This window comes from Phlebotomus papatasi, chromosome 1, assembly GCF_024763615.1.
Source record: "Phlebotomus papatasi isolate M1 chromosome 1, Ppap_2.1, whole genome shotgun sequence".
Classification (NCBI taxonomy): Eukaryota; Metazoa; Arthropoda; class Insecta; order Diptera; family Psychodidae; genus Phlebotomus; species Phlebotomus papatasi.
This window is the reverse complement of record NC_077222.1, coordinates 55,444,366-55,465,458: the sequence shown is the minus strand read 5'-3', so window position 1 is coordinate 55,465,458 and position 21,093 is coordinate 55,444,366. Positions and strand designations below refer to the sequence as shown.

Here is a 21,093-nt window from a genome sequence, read left to right as displayed (position 1 = left end):
ATTACTTGTCCTTGGTTTTTGGATCGATAACTATGAGTGCCTCCTGTTTCTTCTGTCGTTTTTTTAAGGATTATTTCTATGAATTCGCAGCGTAAACACAGTTTTGGGTAAAAAATTAAAATTTCCCAAAATTTCCAAACTGTGCTACATATTTTCTGGAAATCATATTCAAGAGAAGCCACATGAACTTGGTTAACTTGTATGTAGGGGAGACCGGGGCTGAATTACCCACGTACAATAAATGTGCCTTAGAAGGAGTATTGAGGAAACCACTCTTTATTCTTAATATATACTTCCCTTCCTATTCATTGAAATATTTATCAGCTTTATACAAACATTTTTTTTTTACAAATTTTACCTAATGAAAAATTTCATTTAGTGGCTAATTCTACCCTGGTCTCCCCTACTTTGTATTCATTTGGCAAACGAGTTTTGAATAAAAGTTGAACTGTGTAAAACTACCCCATTCACCTCTACATTCATTTTTCGATTTTATGCGAGTTTTCACGAGTTTTAGCCACCTAAATACTAAAATTTTTAGTACATTAAGTTTATCATCATGTCTAAGAAATATTTAGGATTGGGAAAGTTACTTGAAAGCAGACTAAAGTTTGGTGATTATGATTTAAAAGTTCCATGCTCCAAACTAAAACTACTTGAATTGAAAGCTTTTTTCCGATCTATCTCTTGTAGTGAGCTTTATCGTGAAATATGCCGTAGTATGTTCAATGAGCGACATATTCAGGCACACGTTTGCGCACACACTCAACGTTCACCCTTGCAAATTGATGGGAGAGAGCCAAGTTTAAAATTGGTCTCAGAGAGATTCTCACGAGTGGGGCTCCGGTGCTCACGAAAGAGAAATTCTGTGTTCTGGCGCTTCTGCTATCACAACTCTCTGCTTTCGTTCCCAGTCACAGTCAGTTGGTTCACAATTAAATGCCGTGATGTTTGTGTTTGCCGTACGCTCCGGACAGTGTCTACAGTGCTGAAGCCTTGTGCAAGTGCTTCCCCAACTGAGGTGATTAGTTTGTTATCAATTGATCCCAGAGCAGTGCTCCAGTGTGCCAATCTGGTGGGATTCTCGCGAAATTGGCATCATCTGGGTTAGGTATTAGCACTGGACACCTCCGAATGTGCAAAAGAAATTTTTGAGTGTAAAGTGCGATAAGAGAAAGATTTTTTTTTTTAAAAAAAGTATTTTTGAGAGCAATCCACAGAAACCGCCAGGGATTTTCTTTATCAATAAATCACCGAAGATTTTTCCCATGACTCCTTCACATCCCCACGTCCTCAACGTTCACGTATAATTAATCAGTGAGCCGATTCCCTCTTATATACACTTGAAGGAAATCTATTAATGCTGCCACTATAGTGCATGTACAGACTCCTGTATATAGTGTTGAGTGATTCTGGTGCGACCAAGAGGCTCTCTTCTCTCTGAGGCAATATAAGAAAAAATAGAAAATGTTATTTTTGAGTGAAAAATATGATTTGTGGCTAAAAATGTCCCCGTCACTTTGCCAGCAATAATGAGTTTGAGTGTTGTGAAATTGCCAAAATAAAAAAGAAAGAGTTTTCCGTGGGATTTTTTTTATAGGCCACCACGTATAGGCCGAGTGCGTGAACGTGATCAAATATTTCTCTCCGCAAGGGTGCTCAGAGATAAATTTCAAATTACCCTCAAGGTGGGCCCACATTATTCCAGCATCCTCAGCACATCCATCGCACGATGTTCAGTGCAAATGGCCAGGACTAGAGTAAACCATAATTCACCAACGACGAAATTGTACAAGGAGTACACATAAAATTTTGTAACTGTTTTGGCGCTCTACTATAGAGCTTCTGAAGTGCAGATTTACCACTTGCCGCCGACATTGGGAGAACACCACGGGAGTGATTAACAGTTCAATTGTTGGAATACAAAATGTGAGTTTTGTTATGCAATTAACAAATGAGATGAGATGTGGGAGAATAGGAGAGGGTGGATGGCAGAGAGATTGAATGATTGAGTGAGATGTGAGGGACATAAATAAATTAATGTGAACAATCGCATGCAAAATTGAGATTCACATTTCATGTCAGCTTCCCATATTGTTTGCAATTTTTCACATCAAACGACACATAGAGGCCTTAACAATGACTTGGAAGAGAAGAGTTAGAAATCACAGAACCTTTTTCCACTCACTTTGCTCAGCCAATTTTCTCAAGATGCCCACAAGAAGCAAAAAAAAATATTCTGACCGAAGGCAGCAAACTTTGCTGATCGAGCGATATCAAATATAGAAAAGTTGGGTTTACTTAAGACGGTAATACTACGTTGCAACTTTCAATTGATATACTCAGCTTCGTATTTATCACGTTTCCAATATTTATGATTTTGAAAAGTTATATGATTGTCAAATTTAAAATTATCCGATACCGATTTCGATTTTTTTGTTATGGCTAGCACAAACTAAAACTTATATTTTCACAAAATCCAACATTGGAAATTACTTTTTATAAAGACTAGATTTTCTTTGAATTCTTTCAAGAATTTATAAACCACTTGTCATACCATCTACACGCTATACAATTTTTTTCTGGTTTTCATAAGAACAATTTAAATATTTAGCAGTTTTTTTTACAATCAAGGTACAACACATTTTTGTTCAATAAATTCTCTGAAAAGTACAAGTTTAATGCGCCTTGTCTTGTTCTTTTCAATTTTAATTGTAGCAATGTTGTACCAATTTTAATTGTAACATTTTTATTGTCTCTCTCAAGTAATCTGGTAAAACATTTTTTTTTATTTGAAAAAGAAAAATATTGAAAGCACTGAAAATTCTATTGGCATTAAAAAGAAACTAAAAGTTAAAGATAAAGTTCTTTAAATGCATTAATCAATTTTTGAAATATTTGAATAATAATGAAGTATAATATCATAAATTAGGTAAAAAGCTTATTGTATAAAATTTAGTTTTACCACCTTTTTTGATTCGATTGACTTGTTGGTTTCATTACAACCTTACTGAAAATCCATAATTTGTATAAGATTCGCGGCTTAAGAGATATGAAATGCAAATATATATTTATTTTATTTCAAACTAAATACCAAAATATTTGTGATAGGCTTAACCTAACATGCGTCTTAAGTTTAATAAGTTGTGCAAACAAGAGCAGCGATTCGAAGTTTTGAAATTTTTAATTCTCCATCAAGTGAGACTGTCTCAAGAAGTCATCACATTTATTGTGATAATAAAATTTTTAATTATTTAAAATTGCTTTAGTTCCCTCAGTCATAATCTTAATAAAATTTCTTTAAAAAATTTGAACTTATTCTGACATTACGGTATACATTACTGTTGCCAGTTTTGGCGACAAATCCGAGAAAGAGGGGCATAAATTATATTTGAGCAAAAAACTTAATCCCAATTTCAACAAAAATTACGGATTTAAAGTAATCAGACTGAAGTAAATCTTTTTTTACTGAAACACATGCCATTCTATTTAGTACATTTTATTTAAATAAAAAGAAAAAAATAAAAGGTTGAATTTTGGAAGCAAATATAATTTAAAAAGAAATTATACTTTTGAACCTAAAGCCTAAACTAAAAAGAGATAATGGAGAATGGATGGTTTTCTTTTTAATTTAAGGAATCATAATTACCATAAAACCATTTTCTTACTACTTTCTTTTGTATATAAAAGACAAGAGGGTTAGAAGGTTAAATATAGCAGCTCAATATCAATTGCAATATACATACATATATATGTCAGGCCACTGTTAGCAATGCAAGTTTTTTGAAGAAAGAGTATCTTTAAAATAACGTTATTCGTTTTTAATTATAAAACATTTATAATAATACGGCTAGTAATTGAAAGTGTCAAGATGTTCTTATTTAAATAGTTTATTTAAATGTTTACATTTCATTAAGATATTATTATTTTTTAATGCGTCTTGGAATTTTAATGAAAGATCTTATATCAACGTTCGTGTTGATTAAATAAACCTCAAGGCTTTGAACTTTCATAAAAAGAAAATTTAAAAAAAATACATTACTAACTTTTATCATTTTATGGCTGTTTCATTTAAACTAATTTTAATTTATAACATCAAAATTATTACATTTATACTATGGGAAGTGAAGTATTAAAATAAAGAAACTCAGTTTCAAAAGTTATAAATTATTTTCCGTTTTCAAGAATGACTTATGAAGTACAAATTTGCAAATGTATTTCGTAGTATTTATAGAAAAAGTGTTACGTCAAAAGTTTAAATGAAAAGAGACCGGAGGCATTTGCTAAAATATTAATATTTTTGAAGTTTAAGAGAGAACACGTTAAAAGCAACAATAAAAAAACTAAACAAAACTCATAGTTTTTTGTTTATTTTTATATTACCGTCTCACTTTCATAAAGAAAGTGAGTGGAATAATGAAAAGTATTTGTTTACTTTAAAATCTTTTTGCTCCATGCACTTTCATAACTATTGAAAATTTGATGTTAATGTTTGTGGAAAATCTTCTATAGCATAGGATGTATAAATGTGTAGATTTTATGTGTTTTCTTTCAAATTATGGGTAGTTGAATAACATATTGGTCGATAAATCCAGATCGTAAATGTCAAAACTTCTTTATCAAAAATTGTATTTTACTTTATAGGCAAAGTTTTCCAAAAAAAAAACGTAAAAACCTTTGCAGCAATGAAGAAGAAAATAAAACTATTTACCTAAATTCTTGTCAGTTGCGAACAGAATTAAAAGAGAAAATCGTACATTCAATTTTGTCAGTGATATTCTATGTAATTTAAAGACCCCAAATATACTGAGACTGATCCTCCAGAATACTTATCATGTAAAATTTAATGGTGAATCAAATAAAGAAATTTATAAAACGAACCTCTAATCGTTTATCCTAAGATCTCAGGGTATGATAGTTTCGATTAATCTTTTAACACAAAAAATCTATTTAAAATCCATCATATAGAGTCTATTTAAATCTAGAATATGTTTTTATTTCACAGTTACATTTTAAGAAGAAATGCAAAATTATATTAGATTAAAAAATCAAAAATGTTGCTACGCTGCAAAATAATTATGCAATATATGGACGATAATACCATACCGAACAATAGTTAATTAATTTTGAATAATAGAGGGAAAACAAGGAGCAGGGGTATTGAGGCACCTTTAAATAGCGATTTTTTCTTCCGATTTTTAAATGGAACTGAGCTTCATCATATATAATTTAGCTTCACAATTGGTTCATGGGTATGAATTATATCACGAAAAGGTCCAGTTCCATTTAAAAATGGGAGAACAAAGCCCTATGCAGGGTTCATCCAGGCTTTTAAATGAAATAGTTCATGGCTTATCGATCTGTCCTGAAACTGACGTTTAGTTAGGCTGCCGATTTTCATGGATTTTTATAGGTTAAGCAACTGTATAGACCTCACTGAAAGTTAATTTATGACCAAATTCAGCTTATTTTTAATAGGATAATTTCCCAATTTGTTATTTTAAAACAGGATGAAGCACGGATGTGTAGTCTAGTAACCGGTTATATGGTCTGTCTACGTCATGTTTGGTATCCATTTTATGAAGAAAAATTCATTTTTAATTCATTTTATATGGGCAGATTTTTTGTTCAAGATTATCTTTATTAAAGTTATAACTGAGAAAAACCGAAAGCATTCATGCAAATCGAACTTATATAACCCGGAAGCCATTAAATTCACTTAAATTATGCGTACAATCAAATTTAGGACCAAAAAGTGGCATTTTGATATTACTGGCAAAGGTAACTCAATGTATTTACTTTTGAAAAGGCTCAAAAAATATTTGTGCTTTTTTGCAAAAAAACCTTACAAGTGTTGTCGAGATTTTCCACCGATAGCAAAATAGAGCCCGGCTGGTGGATTCCCTTCCCTGTTTGTGGGAAATTCATATTTCCCGCCTCTCGCTCCAAGCAAGGCCTTTTACTGGCGGTATATAGTTCTGTTGCCCGCCGTGTGGGGAATTGGCTGACAGGAGACACTGTCAGTCAGTCGGTAACATGGCCTGGAAGAGTTCGGATGGGGGCACAGAGCTGGGTCGCTGCCGGGCAATTGGCCGCGATAAGCCTTGGTCTCCATGAGGAATCTTTCAGGGCAAAAGCCCGGCTTCAAGTCAGTAGTGGGATTTGGAATCCTTCCACAGGAGGAATAGTGAGAATTCAGTGGTGGTTTTAGTTGTGCGGAAAATGGCGAATGGCGTCTGCGAGTGTCAAGGATAAGTACATAATTTTGACTTAATTCAGTTAAATTGGGTCAATATTTTGGGTTGAATTATTCGAATTGAATTGGAGGAATCTCTAGATATTGGGGGGCTCAATTAGGGAGCTCATGGTTATCTTGAGAGAGTAAAATGTATTCAAGTCCTACAAGCTCATGTCGGGGAAATACCATTTTAGAACATTCTCAACTCACAGCATTTTATAACAGTTTTGTGAGTTGAAGAGATAGATGGCGATGGAGCCAAGAAAACTGTCAAGTTGTTTTGTTTTGTTTTTTTTCCTGTAATTTCTCAAGGGAAGTGTTTTATTCCTTTTCTTAATTTATATCCAGATTAAAAGGATTTGGAATTAAATAAAAGATTGCAACAAGCAAGTGGAGATGCAGAAAATATTTTGGCTGTATTGGTTATGCAGATGGGGGAAATTTTCTGTCGTAGAAGAGTTTGTTGAAGGCTTGGTGAATATTCGGGAGAGATGTGATGAAATGGTCAAAGGAAGGCCTAACGCCGTGAACAGATCATTTTACTGGGTGAGAAGGAGAACAAGCGGTGTCATGGAAGAAGGCTTTTGAGGATAGAAGACATAATGTGCATATTTCGCTCAGGAGAGAGCCTGTTTACATTACAGCGCAGAGAGATGGATAAAACTCTGGATTCTTCCAACTCTGTACCAGAGGGGGCTCTTTATTAGGCGAATGGGACCCACATGCGCTGGTCTAGAAATTGGGAACGCAATAAGTGCGGATAACAATTGACAGATATAGTAATCAATCTTATGTCGCAATGAGTGAAGTCAAGTCAGTGTCCGGGAATCCTATGCAATTCAAGAATGCGGAATTTTAGGTTAGACTGGAAAATGCTCAGAAACTTCAGTGGGACTACAAGGATGGGTAATTAATGTTGTGGAGAGTGAGGACGAAGCTGGAGGAGTCGGGAGCTAAAAAAATAAATAAACATGGCAGCCGGGAATCAGGAAATTTTGAGTATTCTCAAATTGAAGGGTATTTTCTTCTGATTGTCACAGCGGAAACATGGTGTTTCTAATACAATATCTAATATAATATCTCATGCAAATTGCAAATAAGTGCGTATTTCCCGGGAATACCAAAATCGCTTTTGGATTTTTGGATAATGGAATGTGTCCACTGCCAGGGAGGTGAATTCAATGGATTCCCTAGGAGGAGGGATGCTGATGTTGAGGTTTTTATTCCGACTTAGGGACCAGGTGTGGCATTGAGGGGATGCCCATAACCTCTAGAATTGCATTTAGGTGCCAGAATGTCGTAAACTCTTTGAGTTTGAGTAGGAAAAGAATTTTTCTACATCACAAATGGAACACAAAAGAGGTATTGACTCATGGGCGGAGCAGAACGAGGGAAATGTGTCTTGGGTGTTTTGATAACAAAAGGGATAGAAAGATAATATTGAACAGGACTGGCGTGGAAGTCCGGATTGGGACGATTTTCTTATGAAATGTATGCCAGTTAAAATCTAAAAGAATACGTCACGGTGCTGTAGGTGGTACAGTAGACTCGCTAATTCGGCTCTTTTAAAATCGGGCTACTTTTTTTAATTCGGGCAGCGGTTACATTTGAAAAAAAATTGTCATTTTTTTCAAGTTGGATTATGATTATCAAATGAATCAAATATGCTCAAATTTGGCATGGTTTGTCTTAGTTTTGATGTGATTTTGCATTATTGACGGATTTTCATGCAATTTACGTTATATATGAGTGTGTAAACTCAATATCTATATGCACATGAAAAAAATCGTTGCATTTCAAAAAGTTGTCGCCCGAATTTCTGTCTAATTCGGCTGACATTTCGGTCCCATATGCCCGAATTTGAGAGAGTCTACTGTAGTTTAAGGAATCTGTGATGTCATATTATCCGGCTGATATGTCAAAGGTTGTGCGTTATAACAAAAACAGGGAAAAGACTGAATCAAGTTATATAGAATGTTGAGTTGAGGATGTTGAGGATTAATGAAACAGCCAGTAGGAAGCTGAAATGTGTAACATAATGGGAGTTGAGGTGATTATAGCAAGAGAATGGGAATCAATCCTCGAATCAACGAGCCTTGTAATCCCAACGATTATTGTTTTAATCGTATAGGGATATTTTTTTCTTGCAATGTAGTCATGCTTAAAGTCGTATATGCCGTCTTGGAGTGGTGTACTAGGACCATGGTGGACCGCCCAGGAGCGCCTTCCCCGAGATGTAGATGCTCCTTCCGTACCGCCCGGAGTTTTGGGTAGAAGCGGTGTATTTGTATTACGTTTTATCATGGTGAAGGTGTTTTTCGTGACATTTAGTTGCTTACAAAGAGCGGGGCTCGAGCTCGCAACTTTGAGAGTCAGGCTGGGCATCTCATCCGCCTGGGATCCGGCGGTCTTGCCTGTTACGCTACTGAGGTCCCCTCAACGATGAAACAGATGCCATCTTGATGATGTATCTGGGCTGTGAAGGGCTTAGGGATGAGGGAAGAAGTTTTTCCGGTGTTGAATGTTTAGTAGGAGTTGACTAGTTGGAAGATACCCATTTCGCGTTCAGCGAGCGGTCTCGGCCCGGGATTTGGGAAGTCAGAGCCTGCTCGCGATACCTCGAAATATGGCTTGTTTGATGGGTGATTAATGTAGGATGCTAGTTGATGATGATGAATGATGTTGAGTTAGTGGTGGTGTTCATCCGCGTGAGGGTTGAGTTTTTTATAAGTGTATTAAGATGGTCCCAAGGTGGGCCCAGGCCCTGCAACTGGTCAGTCTATAGTGCCTATCCTCTTTATTGTTAGAGCTTTGTTTTGGTGTTTGTGGTGAAGAACGGTTGAGCTCCGGATTTGGACAGTTTCATCGCAGTCAGTAAGATGGACGCTGTCGCCCGGGAGTGTTCTTCGGTGTGACCCAAATGATGGGTGGTGCTATAGGATGTGAATATTGTCATCTTTATCCTCTGGATAGTGTAAGCGAATCTCATCTCTACTGATGCCTACTTCTTTCAAGCGGAAGCCAGGAGAGCAGTGTTCCGTAGGCGGGCCAACTGGCGTTCTTAACTGAGGTAATGTTGAGATTTGCGATCTCTTTCTGCATTTATTGTCTGGATCCAAGATTGGCTTAGCACGCTGAAGACCAGGCCGTTCAGTCCAGTGTATATGGTGCTCATTAGCCACCTTCCCATTAAAAAGACCCTTGTAATGGCCCCCAGAATGGCTGAAGGTAAACAATGGACCAGTAATGGTTGTCTGGGTTTCTTGATGCGCTTTTCCACGCACCATTCGGCTTATGTCTGGTGATGTTTTGGTGTGATGTAGGGGTTGTCCAATGAAACACTTAGTTCACTCTCTTCATGTGAAGGAGGCATCAGAGAAGCCTCCAGAGATTGTGCTGCATCTAGGGCTTTATTTGGGTGTGAAGTCTAACAACCCACGGTTAGCCCATAATCAGGGACTGTTTATGAAGAATCGTTTACTCGCAGCTGACAGTGGCAGTCCTTACACGAATCCTGCCTGGATCGTTCGGTGATCCACAACTTACTGGGTTCTCCGCGGCCAAGGACAAGGAAAAGGCAGGGTTGAACTAAGCAATGGCTGTGTTTTAAGTCAAGCAGTACTGCTGCGGTGGCTGAGATTGGGCAGTCTTCGGAGGAATTTGGCAGTAATAGGTTGTATAAGGCAGAGAAGGTCTTCTGATTGGGTTGAGCACCGGTTGAAGCACTGAGATGGTTGGGCAAGTGCTCAGGAGAAGTGATCCGGTGTTGGTTATATTACCCGAAATTAAGGTAGAAGTTACACACTGATGCAAATAGCCATGTTCACATCAATGTTAGGTGTTGATAACTAATTTGGAAACAAGGAAATGTGGCAGATTGTGTGAAGTCCTCATCTTTAGATAAAGGCGACATATATGATGGAGCCGTCGCCGAGAGAAAGTTAATAAAGTGTGGAGAGAAGAGAATAAAAAAAAAGGATATTATAGGGAGCTGAAAAGTTGAAGTAATGTGTGATTCTTAATGGTATTTGATGGTAGGACAGGAGTTGTAGGGACTTGAATATATTTAATGTGTGCTGAAACATTTCATAAATTTGTGTGGCCAACAGATAAAGTAACACATATGTTTTCTATGTTGAAATATGAACACTGTATTGATTGATTAATCATGCTCTATTTTGCCAGATTCTTTTAAGGTAATTTGGCAATGATGCAGAATTCTATAAACGGGATAAAGTTTAATCATTGGAGAAATATTCAAAATGGGGAAGTCTTCGAATTGACGCAAAGGGGCAGAGTGCGTTGATTGCGATGGTTTATCTATACTAATAAATTCCCCATTAAAGTTCTGTCGGTTCGGTAGTCATTCCGAACGATACAGTTCTGTTCAAATTTCTGGAAGCCGCTGAAGATACAAACAAGAGGGCGGTGGATGAACGCAACGGCTAATGCCGTAGCAGCCGATGCAGTACTGTCGGTTTGGGAGACGTCCCAGACAGGTGTACAGTTTTGCTTGAAATCCGTGCAAGCAGTTACGGATAGAGGGCGGCGGATGGACGCAACGGCTAATGCCGTAGAAGCCCGATGCAGTACTGTCGGTTTGGAAGACGTTCCAGACAGGTGTATAGTTCTGCTTGAAGGTCGGGGTAAGCAGTCACGGACAATGGGGCGCGGATGGTCGCAATGGCTTATGCCATAGAAGTTCCCCGGGCAGTTCTGTCGATCCGGTGGGCATTCCGGATAGGTGTACAGATCTGCTAAAACCATGTTACGGGTAAAGGGGCGCGGACGGTCGCAATGGTTGATGCCATAGAAGTCCCTGAACAGTTCTGCAGGTTCGGTGGGTATTCCGGACAGGTATACAGATCTGTGGAAGCCTGGATAAGAAACCAGAAGTAAGCGGGGCGCGGACGGTCGCTATGGCTTATGCCATAGAAGATCCCCGAGTAGTTCTGTAGATCCGGTGAACACTATGGACAAGTGCACATTTCTGTGGATTCTAAATAAGCAGTTACACATAGGGACACAGATGTGTACTTGAACTGATGTGTAGTATGGTGTATAGTATGGTGGAGTTTCCGGGTAGGTGTGCAGTGCTGTTGGAATTCTGGGATGCAGTTATTGTTAATGGGATGCGGAGAAGTTTCCAACACAGTACTGTAGTTTTGGATTGGAACAATTCTGTAAAGTCTGGGGAGAAGCGTAATGGATAGTGAACGCGGAGTAAAACGGCAGAAGTTCCTTAACATAATGCTGGTCTGGTATTCAATTACAACAGATGGATAGTTGCTTATGGCAAGCATTCCGAGCACTATGGTGGAAGTTGTTTGGAATGGACTATGCTGATAATGAAGAAGCATATTGCATGTCGCATGTTCAGGAAGCAACTGCGGCAGCTGTTGAAGCTGATTCAGGATGGAGTTCTTGAGGCCAGAGCCAGTCACCGTATGGGAAAATTGATTTGGAAGTAGTACCAAGGCAATGGTGTTATAGGTGCTATATATCCCTTTCGGTACTGACTACACCGAGGACGGTGAGTCGTCGGATGGCCGAATTGTTGTCGAGATTTTCCACCGATAGCAAAATAGAGCCCGGCTGGTGGATTCCCTTCCCTGTTTGTGGGAAATTCATATTTCCCGCCTCTCGCTCCAAGCAAGGCCTTTTACTGGCGGTATATAGTTCTGTTGCCCGCCGTGTGGGGAATTGGCTGACAGGAGACACTGTCAGTCAGTCGGTAACATGGCCTGGAAGAGTTCGGATGGGGGCACAGAGCTGGGTCGCTGCCGGGCAATTGGCCGCGATAAGCCTTGGTCTCCATGAGGAATCTTTCAGGGCAAAAGCCCGGCTTCACAAGGCACATTTAAATAGTTAGTATAGAGCTTTTCAGGAATAAAAGTTGCAGATGATGGAGGAATTGGGTCACAAGAAATTTAATTTCTTTATATACATGGAATTACAAGGCATTGGGTCACTTCTATATATATAAACATAATTTTAGAAGAGCATTGATAGAGAAAAAACGAGAAAAACTCTATTGATGCAAAATATATAAAAGTTAGAACTTGGATGCTCGAACTCATAAGCACTTTGAGAATATTCCTTCGTCATTGTTTTAATATTATATCTTACTTGTTGGACGAGTTTTCAAATAATTTTGCGCTAATTATATTTCACAACTCGAATAAATTTATACAGATTATAAAACAATAGATATATGCAAGTAAAAAAACACTTCGCAGTGTGCTCTAATTTTATCATTTTAAAATTAGTGTTACACTGTTAAATACACTGTTAAAGTAAATAATCTAGTTTACAAAATTTATTCATTTTGCAAACACAAAAATTAAAAAATGCGTTGCTTTTACTTCACAACCTTAACGGGGTTAAAAACATAAAGCATAAATGGAATGATTTTGAAAATTTATGGATTATTTCTTATAAAACGGAGTAAGGGGTGGTTGAGATATATTGAACCTGGGTCTATATTGAAAACTTTTTTTCGCATATTTCTAAAGGAAGCTGGCCTTAGACATATATCCACAATTGTTTTTGTATATCTAAATAAAATGACATTACTTTAAAGCCCAGAGCTTCCTTTAGAAATATACGAAAAATAGTGCTTTCAAAGTTGACCCACTTCCCCCTATTTCTTATGATTTCAATTAGATCAAATATATTTTGGATAATAATAATAATAAATTATTTGAAAGACTTTTCATACTAATATTTAGACGTAAGGACTTTCAGCCAGAATAGCTAGAAATAATGAATGAATAGCTTTTGAATGTGAGGATGTATAATGGTAATTTGGTTAACCTGGAAAATTAAATAAATCATTGATCTTCTTTTGAGATGTGCAAAAGATATAATTTTGCTAACACTTCGCTTTGACTAATTGAGATTCTTTAAAGAATTCTATATAAAAATGATAACTCTATAAAAAATGGTAATAAATTTTAAAATATTATCTTATGATTAATTGTTATTGAATTATAATCTCTCTAATTGAATTAGAATGTAGTTTCGAAAAGGATTTATATTCCAACTGAGAGTGCACACTTTATATTTTTTCCTCCAGTTGTGATAAAAGAATTTCCGCAGAACTCGTCAAAGTAAGAACTCAATTAAAGAATGTCACGGTGAATAACCCTATTGATTACAAAGCGGACATGGAGGATAATTTGATTTAGCCATCGCTAGTGGATTCCCTTAGGTGAAATCTAAACGAGTGGTCAAAGGCAAAATCACTATTCCAGACAACCAATTAGATTTACGATATCCCTCACTGTTTCGCCATGAAAACCATCCAATGTGTACAAACAGAGTGGTTGAGTGAGCAAAAATCATTTGCAGACTTTTCACAACCGCGAAGGGTGCCAATTTTCGGTAATTAAAAAATCGATGAACGCCAAAATTTCTCTCTCGTCCGCGTATAAAATTAAGATCGAGCAATGTAAGAGACAAGTGGTATTTTTCCCTGTCTCTAACTCAAGATTTATCTACTTGGTATATATATCTAAATGTATGGAAAAAATTAATTGATGAGAGGAAAATACATCTTCATTACTTCCCTTCTTTGTTACCATATTCTTTGCCTATAATTCTATAACTGTATCTACTAACTTCGCAGCAGGTCTCGATAACGAAGGAAAGAAAATATTAATAAGAATGTCTGAAAAAGATTGCCTGAACAAAAATTTGTGCGCTATGGCCAACAAAAGAAGTTAACTATTTTCATATTCAGAGAAAAGAAACTTCACTTTCTTATATACCATCATCAAATACTTCGTTATATTTGTTTAAGATACTTTGTAATATTCTTTGGGATACTTTCATGCTATTTGCATACTTTGTCTCATAGACAAGCAAGAGAATAAAAACTCTATAAATATTAAAGGTACGGTTATAGAAAAGCAGTGGCAAAGCGTTCTAGCTTTTCAGAAGTCTCGAATTCATGTGTTTAAACACAACGCGATTTTTTTTGTTGACATTGTTACTCCTCAAACTCCATAGAGGGAACAGTATATTCCCTTGATTTTTTCATCATCCTAAATTTTCACCTTCCATCTCACTCGGGGATCCCTATTCTTACGATTTTTGAAAAATGAGGTTACTGTTTGTACAACTGTTCATCCGTTCATCCATCCGTTACCATGCTTGAGCAAACGGTTAGAGATAGAAATTTGAAACTATCAGGAGACCCCTCCTAAAGGGAAAGCCTGAATTACAAGGTCAAAAGTAGTCTATATTTTTTATGGCTTAAATCGCTTAAATCGATAGATAAACTCTCTAAGAATATACCATAAAAATTTTAGATGTCAATTCGAAGTATTTCTGAAGATACACTGGTAAAAATGAAATGATCACCGGAGATCCTTTGAAAGTATCCCTGTTTTGACACTTATTTAACTCCAAAATAAACCAATAAAAACAATGGAAAAGTTATCTTTGGTGTTCGCTAAGATGAGAGAAATAAGGTAAAGTACCCTCTAGTCGGCCGGTTTCTCAACTCGGCCAGTTGAATTATTTAACCAATTTTTTAACGTTTTATAGTCAACTACTATGAAATTTTCACTGATTTATGTTATATATAATATAATACACCTTATAATGTTAAATCGGTAAGACCATATTTTAACAAATCTAAGTAAATTGAATAAATAGTCGCACTGGCCGAGTTGAGAACCCGGCCGACTACAGGGTACTTTACCTTATGATATGAGTAGTAAGTTTGCGATAAAACATAATCTATCGTGATAAATGTACACACAAAATTTCAAGGGAAATTAGTGATGATTTCAAAGGATCAAATAATATGACCCATCCTTTTATTTTTACCAGTGCTAGTGAAGAAAATAATGAAGTGCCGATCAGATTTGCTAGCATTCGGCGAACATTCAAAACTTTCAAGCGTTTTTCCTACACTTCTCATTTTGATAATAATAATAATAATTCATTCGAGCTTTATATAATAAATAGTTATAAATATAAAAGAGGTATGCTTTGCAGATAGTAAATTCAAAAGTAAAACGGTCCTTGGCTGATTTAGTACAAATTTGTCCCTTTCCGCCAATTGCTTTACATTGGCGGGCAAGATTAAGAAAAAACTTATGGACCGATTAAAATGAACAAAGGTTTGAAAAAATGGTGTTTGAAAAAAAAAAATGAAATATTATTTTGAAGATTGCTAAAGTCAATATTTCGTCTCAAAATATTCACTTTTTTGAAAAACTCTGAAAAAAAGTTCATATTTTAGAATTTTCTTCGTTTAACTATGAAAATTGAAAATCGTTTTAGACTTATTTTGTTAGACAAGAATTTTGATCCATAGATTACCCGCCAATAAGGGAGTGCTAAGACGAAGAGCTCTAGTGAATGTCTCATTTGGCCGCCATTTTGTAATTTTTATTTTTCGAAAAAAAAAATTAAGGACTCGTAATATGTAGAAAAAGGTATGTATAAACAAGTTCCTTTGCCATCAAAAACCATATTTTTTGGATTATTCGAAAATGAGTTGTGCGTTTGTATTCCATTTTTATATTCAAAAATTCATTTGCATTATTTCTAATAACAATTTTGGGATCTTTAGAAAGTTCTTAACATTTTTGGCAAGTCAAAACCGGTTGCAATCGGTTATAACCTGGTAATGAACCGTTTATGCATCACAATAAGTAATTTATATTTAAAATTAAATTTTATTATTCCGAAGCAATCTAGAATTTTTTTGAGTGGTTTATAAATCGGTGCACATAGTTTATTAACTGATAAACGATTGGGAGAAGTGAGATACCTTTGAATATGGGGCAGCTTTGAAATTAAGATTTTTCACCAATAAAATTTAGCTGCACAAACAGATTGAGAAGGTAAATTACATTATAATATGGCTCAGTTTCATTTAAAAGTAGGAGAAACATCCCGATTTCAAAGCTGCCCCACATTCAAAGGTGCCCTACTTCCCCCCTATACGATGAGAAGGTACCTTTGTCCCATGCTTTGTGAAGTAATTTCGTAAAGCATGAAAAGCTTTGCCAACCCTTTCTACTGACTATCCATTGAAACTGGTTTCTAGGTTTTTCAAAAACGAAAAGATATTGCCATATTTAGAAATTTAACATTTTTTAAATAAAACTTAACTAAATGAGTTGTGAAATAATGTTCTCTGGAGTATTTTCACTTAAACCTTGAAAAATCCAAAATGGCGAGCTATCCGATCATATTTTACAAGACGAAATGTTCATCTGTGCTAAAGAACTGACTCGTGGAAATAGAAAGTAAATGTGCCTTAAGCGGTTTTCAGACTAGAGGTTTAGCCCAATTTCCAAAGGTTTCAAAATCTTAAATAACGAGCAGTTTTATCGCTTTTTGAGAACTTAATAGGTCTTTTATCTTTAATAATCCAATCCTAAATTAAATTTTGCCAAAAAATCGTGATTGGCAAGATATTATAGCAGTTAAGCCATATGGCTAAGCCTTATACAGGCTTCAGACCTAAGGCTTAGATATCTGGCTTAACTCCTCTAATTCCTCATCAAGCACGATTTTTTAGGAAATTGCTGTTTAGGATTGAATATTAAGGGCAAATGATTAATTACATTTTGAAAAATCAATAAAATTGTTTATTATTAAGATTTTTGAGACCTTCGGGAACTGGGCTAAACCTCCAGTCTGAAGCCGGCATTAGGTCTGAAGCCAGTATTACGGTATGGCGCTTTGTTGAAGGACTACCGAAGATTGTAAATCGATATCTCTTACCGTTTGACTTCTAGGTCGCTAGCAAATTGAAAAATATTAAGATTGTATATAATATATTATTTCTTTCTGGAGTACGAGCAATAAAAATATTCTTCTACTCGCAATTGTTGTCAATTTGCGTAGAGACTAAAAAGAAAACAAAGAGATGAGGAGAATTTTCTTTTGAAATCCCATTTAAATTTCATATTATAACAATCTTGTGCAATAAAGTCTTGTTTTATTCCCTAAAGATTGAATATTTTGGCCTGTTTTACTGAGGGAAGTTTTCTATGAAAAATTAATGGCAATCATACAAGAGTGTCTGGCTGTAAAATCCTTTATTGAGAGATTATTATTTTTGATCCCGACAGAATTTTGGCATAGCACCCTGGTTGACCTTAACGTTGAATATTTGGTGAAATTATTCAACAAATTCATCATACATTAATATGATTCTACACGAAAAATGTTCAGGTCAATAGGAAACCACCTCAAAAGTGCCACAACTTCATCCTCAGAATGAGTTTAATGTGTCGTAAAATGTTGCTACGGAAGTATTCAATAAAATACAAAATAAACCAAAAATCTATAATTACGGGAACATGAAGCTAAATAAGTCCCACCATCAGTTGGGAAATGGCACTAAAATGGAGTAATTTTCCACCGAGATGATATATTAACAAAATTGCAATTACAAACTAAATATCGCTCTAGAAGTGTCTTCGGAAAGACTCTTCTTATAGCAAAAAGTATGCTTATAGAATATTTATCACTCGGAAATTTTGCGGAAAACAAATAGCTGGAAGAAACTCCAACACAGCCATAGCGAGAGGAGCTTCATAAATTTATTCACATGACTAGATTATAAATTCCTAATTGACTTAGCATCAACTTTGATTCACATATACGAATTTTCTTGGAAAATTGACGGAGTAATAAAAATATTATTCGTATTGATTTTTGTGATTGAAATTAGCGCCTCTTTCGCCATTTCAGTCTCTTAACCTGGGGTTTAATGTTTTGACGCATTCACGATTAGGCGTACGTTAAACTTGACATGTATGAGATAATTGGACTAGAGATGTTTTAATTTCGTTAAATAAGTGATGTCAGTAGAAATCTTTTTAATAGATATTTCCGATAAAATTTACGAATATGAGACTATCTATTGAAATTCATTGCAAAGGATAGTGAAACGGGATCCTGGACTGACATATAGAACGTTTCAAACAACCTTGCCAAAAGCCACAATGAGCATATTCATTAAATTTTATCTCACACTTTTGAAACGATATCCTTTCTCTTCTTTTATCTCAACTCCAATAGTATATTGGTGACGTGGAATATTTGATATTTTTCACTATTAATGAGTTCGCTCGAGCTCCCATAGCTTCATTCTCGAACGTGCGAAAAAGGATTTTATGGGAATTTTATGAGCTCAAAATTGAGTATTTACGACGGTTGTCTGTTTATGAGGTAGATATACATGTACTCTTCTGGAATCAAATTATGAGCATATTGCTGTTGTTTTTCCCTAAAGAAATTAACCAAGATCGTGCGATTACGAATCAAGGTTTGACACCCAATTTTGCGGAATTGGTTTGGATTAACTTATCATTAGATACAGGTAATATTTCACTCAACTGGGAAACTTTGAAAAAAAAATCAATTAAAGATTATTACGATTATTATCTCTGTGGAGTTCGAGCAATGGAATATGAGCTTTGGAAATTGTAGAAACTTATTAAATAAAAGTTCTAAAAATAAAAATTGAATAAAAGCGCCACTTGTGAGAGAAAACACTGCCCTTATGAGCAATCAAACGTTGCCAATGTTAGTAAATTCTTGGCAATCAGTGTGATTTTATTTTGTAAAGGATTTTTTCGTGAGAAAATAAAGACAAATTAGCTCTCTTAAGGCCTCTACACATTGGAAGCAATTTTCGTCAAAAAATGCATTTTGACAGACTTTTGACGTCTCCACCAACAGACAGTGTTGCATGTGATTTTCTTCAAGAATGCATTTTTTGATGAAAATATTTCGCAATGTGTAGAATAGAGACCATTAATGTAAAAAATTGGGCAAGATGGGGTTGTTCTGTGTGGTATATTTCTCTATATTTCTTTGAGAGGGATCGAATTTGTGGTATTGAATCATTTCATCAGCTCAATGTATATAATAATGTATATTAAAATCTTTAGTTTTATTATTAGAGAGGTGTGAAACTGAATTAAAAGAAAATGTTATAGGACTATTTACTTTCGTAAAATTTTTAAAATATTGCAATTACGTATCAATAATATAATAGGAAAAGATTTATACTCTTCATGACAATAATAAGGTGCCTAGTTCTGGATATTCTAAGATGGTATGTGAAAATTTTAATATAAAATTTGGAAATACATGAGGGGCAATTTCAAACAGACGTCTAGAACAATTTTCCATGTGACAGATAATATATTTTTCCAATTTAATCTGTTTTTGTTCTCGAAACTTTAATAAAAGTATAAAAAATCTTGAAAGGAGAAAAAAAAAACATTCTTTTATGTTTTTATGATCACACATAGTGTTATTAAGTTATTTGGCAATAATTTGAAATGGCAGAATATTTAGATAAAATCTTTTTGTAAAACTGTTGCAAAGGTTATTTGCAATTTATAGATAAAATCGCCTAGGGGAAGCTTGTGTAGTTTCGTACGGTAAATGATGTTCAAGTTTCAAGATTTTTTTACGCAATACCATATAAGCCGTATCAATCATACCACTATGTCAAAAAAGTCTCTTCCTTATAAGGTTCATAATTTTATCTTACAAAATCCCTTCGATTTTGTTTTAGAGGAAAATTAAAATTTAGTAAGGATTTTTACAAGGCTGTCCCGGTTTGCTCAGCTACGTACAAAATTTGGCCACTTATATAGCCTCATGATTACTGTACATCAATAGACCAGACCCAAAAATTTGGACTTCATTAGATGAAACTCGCATCTATTTGCTTAAACCTCTTCTGGGTGGTATCACTTATTTTAAAATTAATTTTATGCTATTTTTCTAACACATGCTTTTATTACACTTGGAAAACCATTTTTTCACTGCATTGAGATAGTCACTTAGGTGTGATTCTCTCATAATCACACCTATTGTAATCATCGGATTTTCTGATACTTCTCCAATCTGTCTTACAGAACATATTTTGAACATCATTGACTCTGAGAACGACTAGTACCAATTTAAAGCGAAATGTGGAAAATTCCACATCAAAACAAAGCAAATTATATGGTCAAGATGCACTGAATTGGCAATAAAAGAATCACACTTACCTTAAGCAGATTTACTGATAGAAGTAAAAGAAAAAACATCTGATGAAGTCTTATTTCGCTGGGAAAGTGTATGTTTTCCTCGAGATTTTCGTAAAAAAATGCTTAATAGTCCAATTTTCTTGTAAACTTATTCAATGGAATCTCTAGATGGGTCAAATATTCCAGAGTGTACCGGTGTGACGCGTGTGACCTAAAACTGTGAAAAATTCCGAAATTCAGTGATCAATACATTTTGACTAATGTTTTTACGAAGCTGTAAAAGTTCAATTTTATTGAGCTTCCAAGGAGGTAAACTTTGTGAATTTTCTTCTACTTATAATAACGATTCTTCTACGCAAAAGATTTACACAGTAAATATTAACCTTTAAAAACCCTATATATTTTGTAATAATTTATAATTTAGTTGTGTTTTTTGAAAAGACACTTAAAATGTGAAAAATACGCAAAATATTACACATTAAATTTGTAATTTTAGGCCCATTTTTTATTTTTGTTTTCGAAACTTTGGGAAAATGGCCTAGGCTCCCTTTGTTAGGAAATGTGAGGTATTGATCTATCTATTAGAATAGAATATATGATTATGGATTATATATATTTAAAAACTTTTACTTAACTGTAACATTACGAAACTGGCAAGGCCTTCCCCTATATTCTCCCCTAGGGAAAAAACAGTATGGATATAGTGCAATTTCTATTTACCTTTCGCTATTTAGTGAAATTTGTTAAACAAACATTGTAAGTGAATATTGCTGATTAAATTTAAACTTTCCATTCAAGTTTCAACGTTTTATAAGCTTTTAAAAATCG

The 21,093-nt window shown here is 35.1% G+C and overlaps 1 protein-coding gene across 4 annotated transcripts in view; it reads left to right on the top strand.

Annotated features, from left to right (window-relative positions):
* The first annotated feature begins 903 nt into the window (after positions 1 to 903).
* The window catches only part of LOC129807452 (octopamine receptor beta-2R), an 81,917-nt gene continuing 61,727 nt past the window's right edge, over positions 904 to 21,093 (top strand). For all 4 annotated transcript variants that reach the window (XM_055856789.1, XM_055856766.1, XM_055856742.1 and 1 more), the window contains exon 1: positions 904 to 1,929. The gene's annotated coding sequence lies outside the window, so the exon portion shown is untranslated. The remainder of the gene's footprint in view (positions 1,930 to 21,093) is intronic.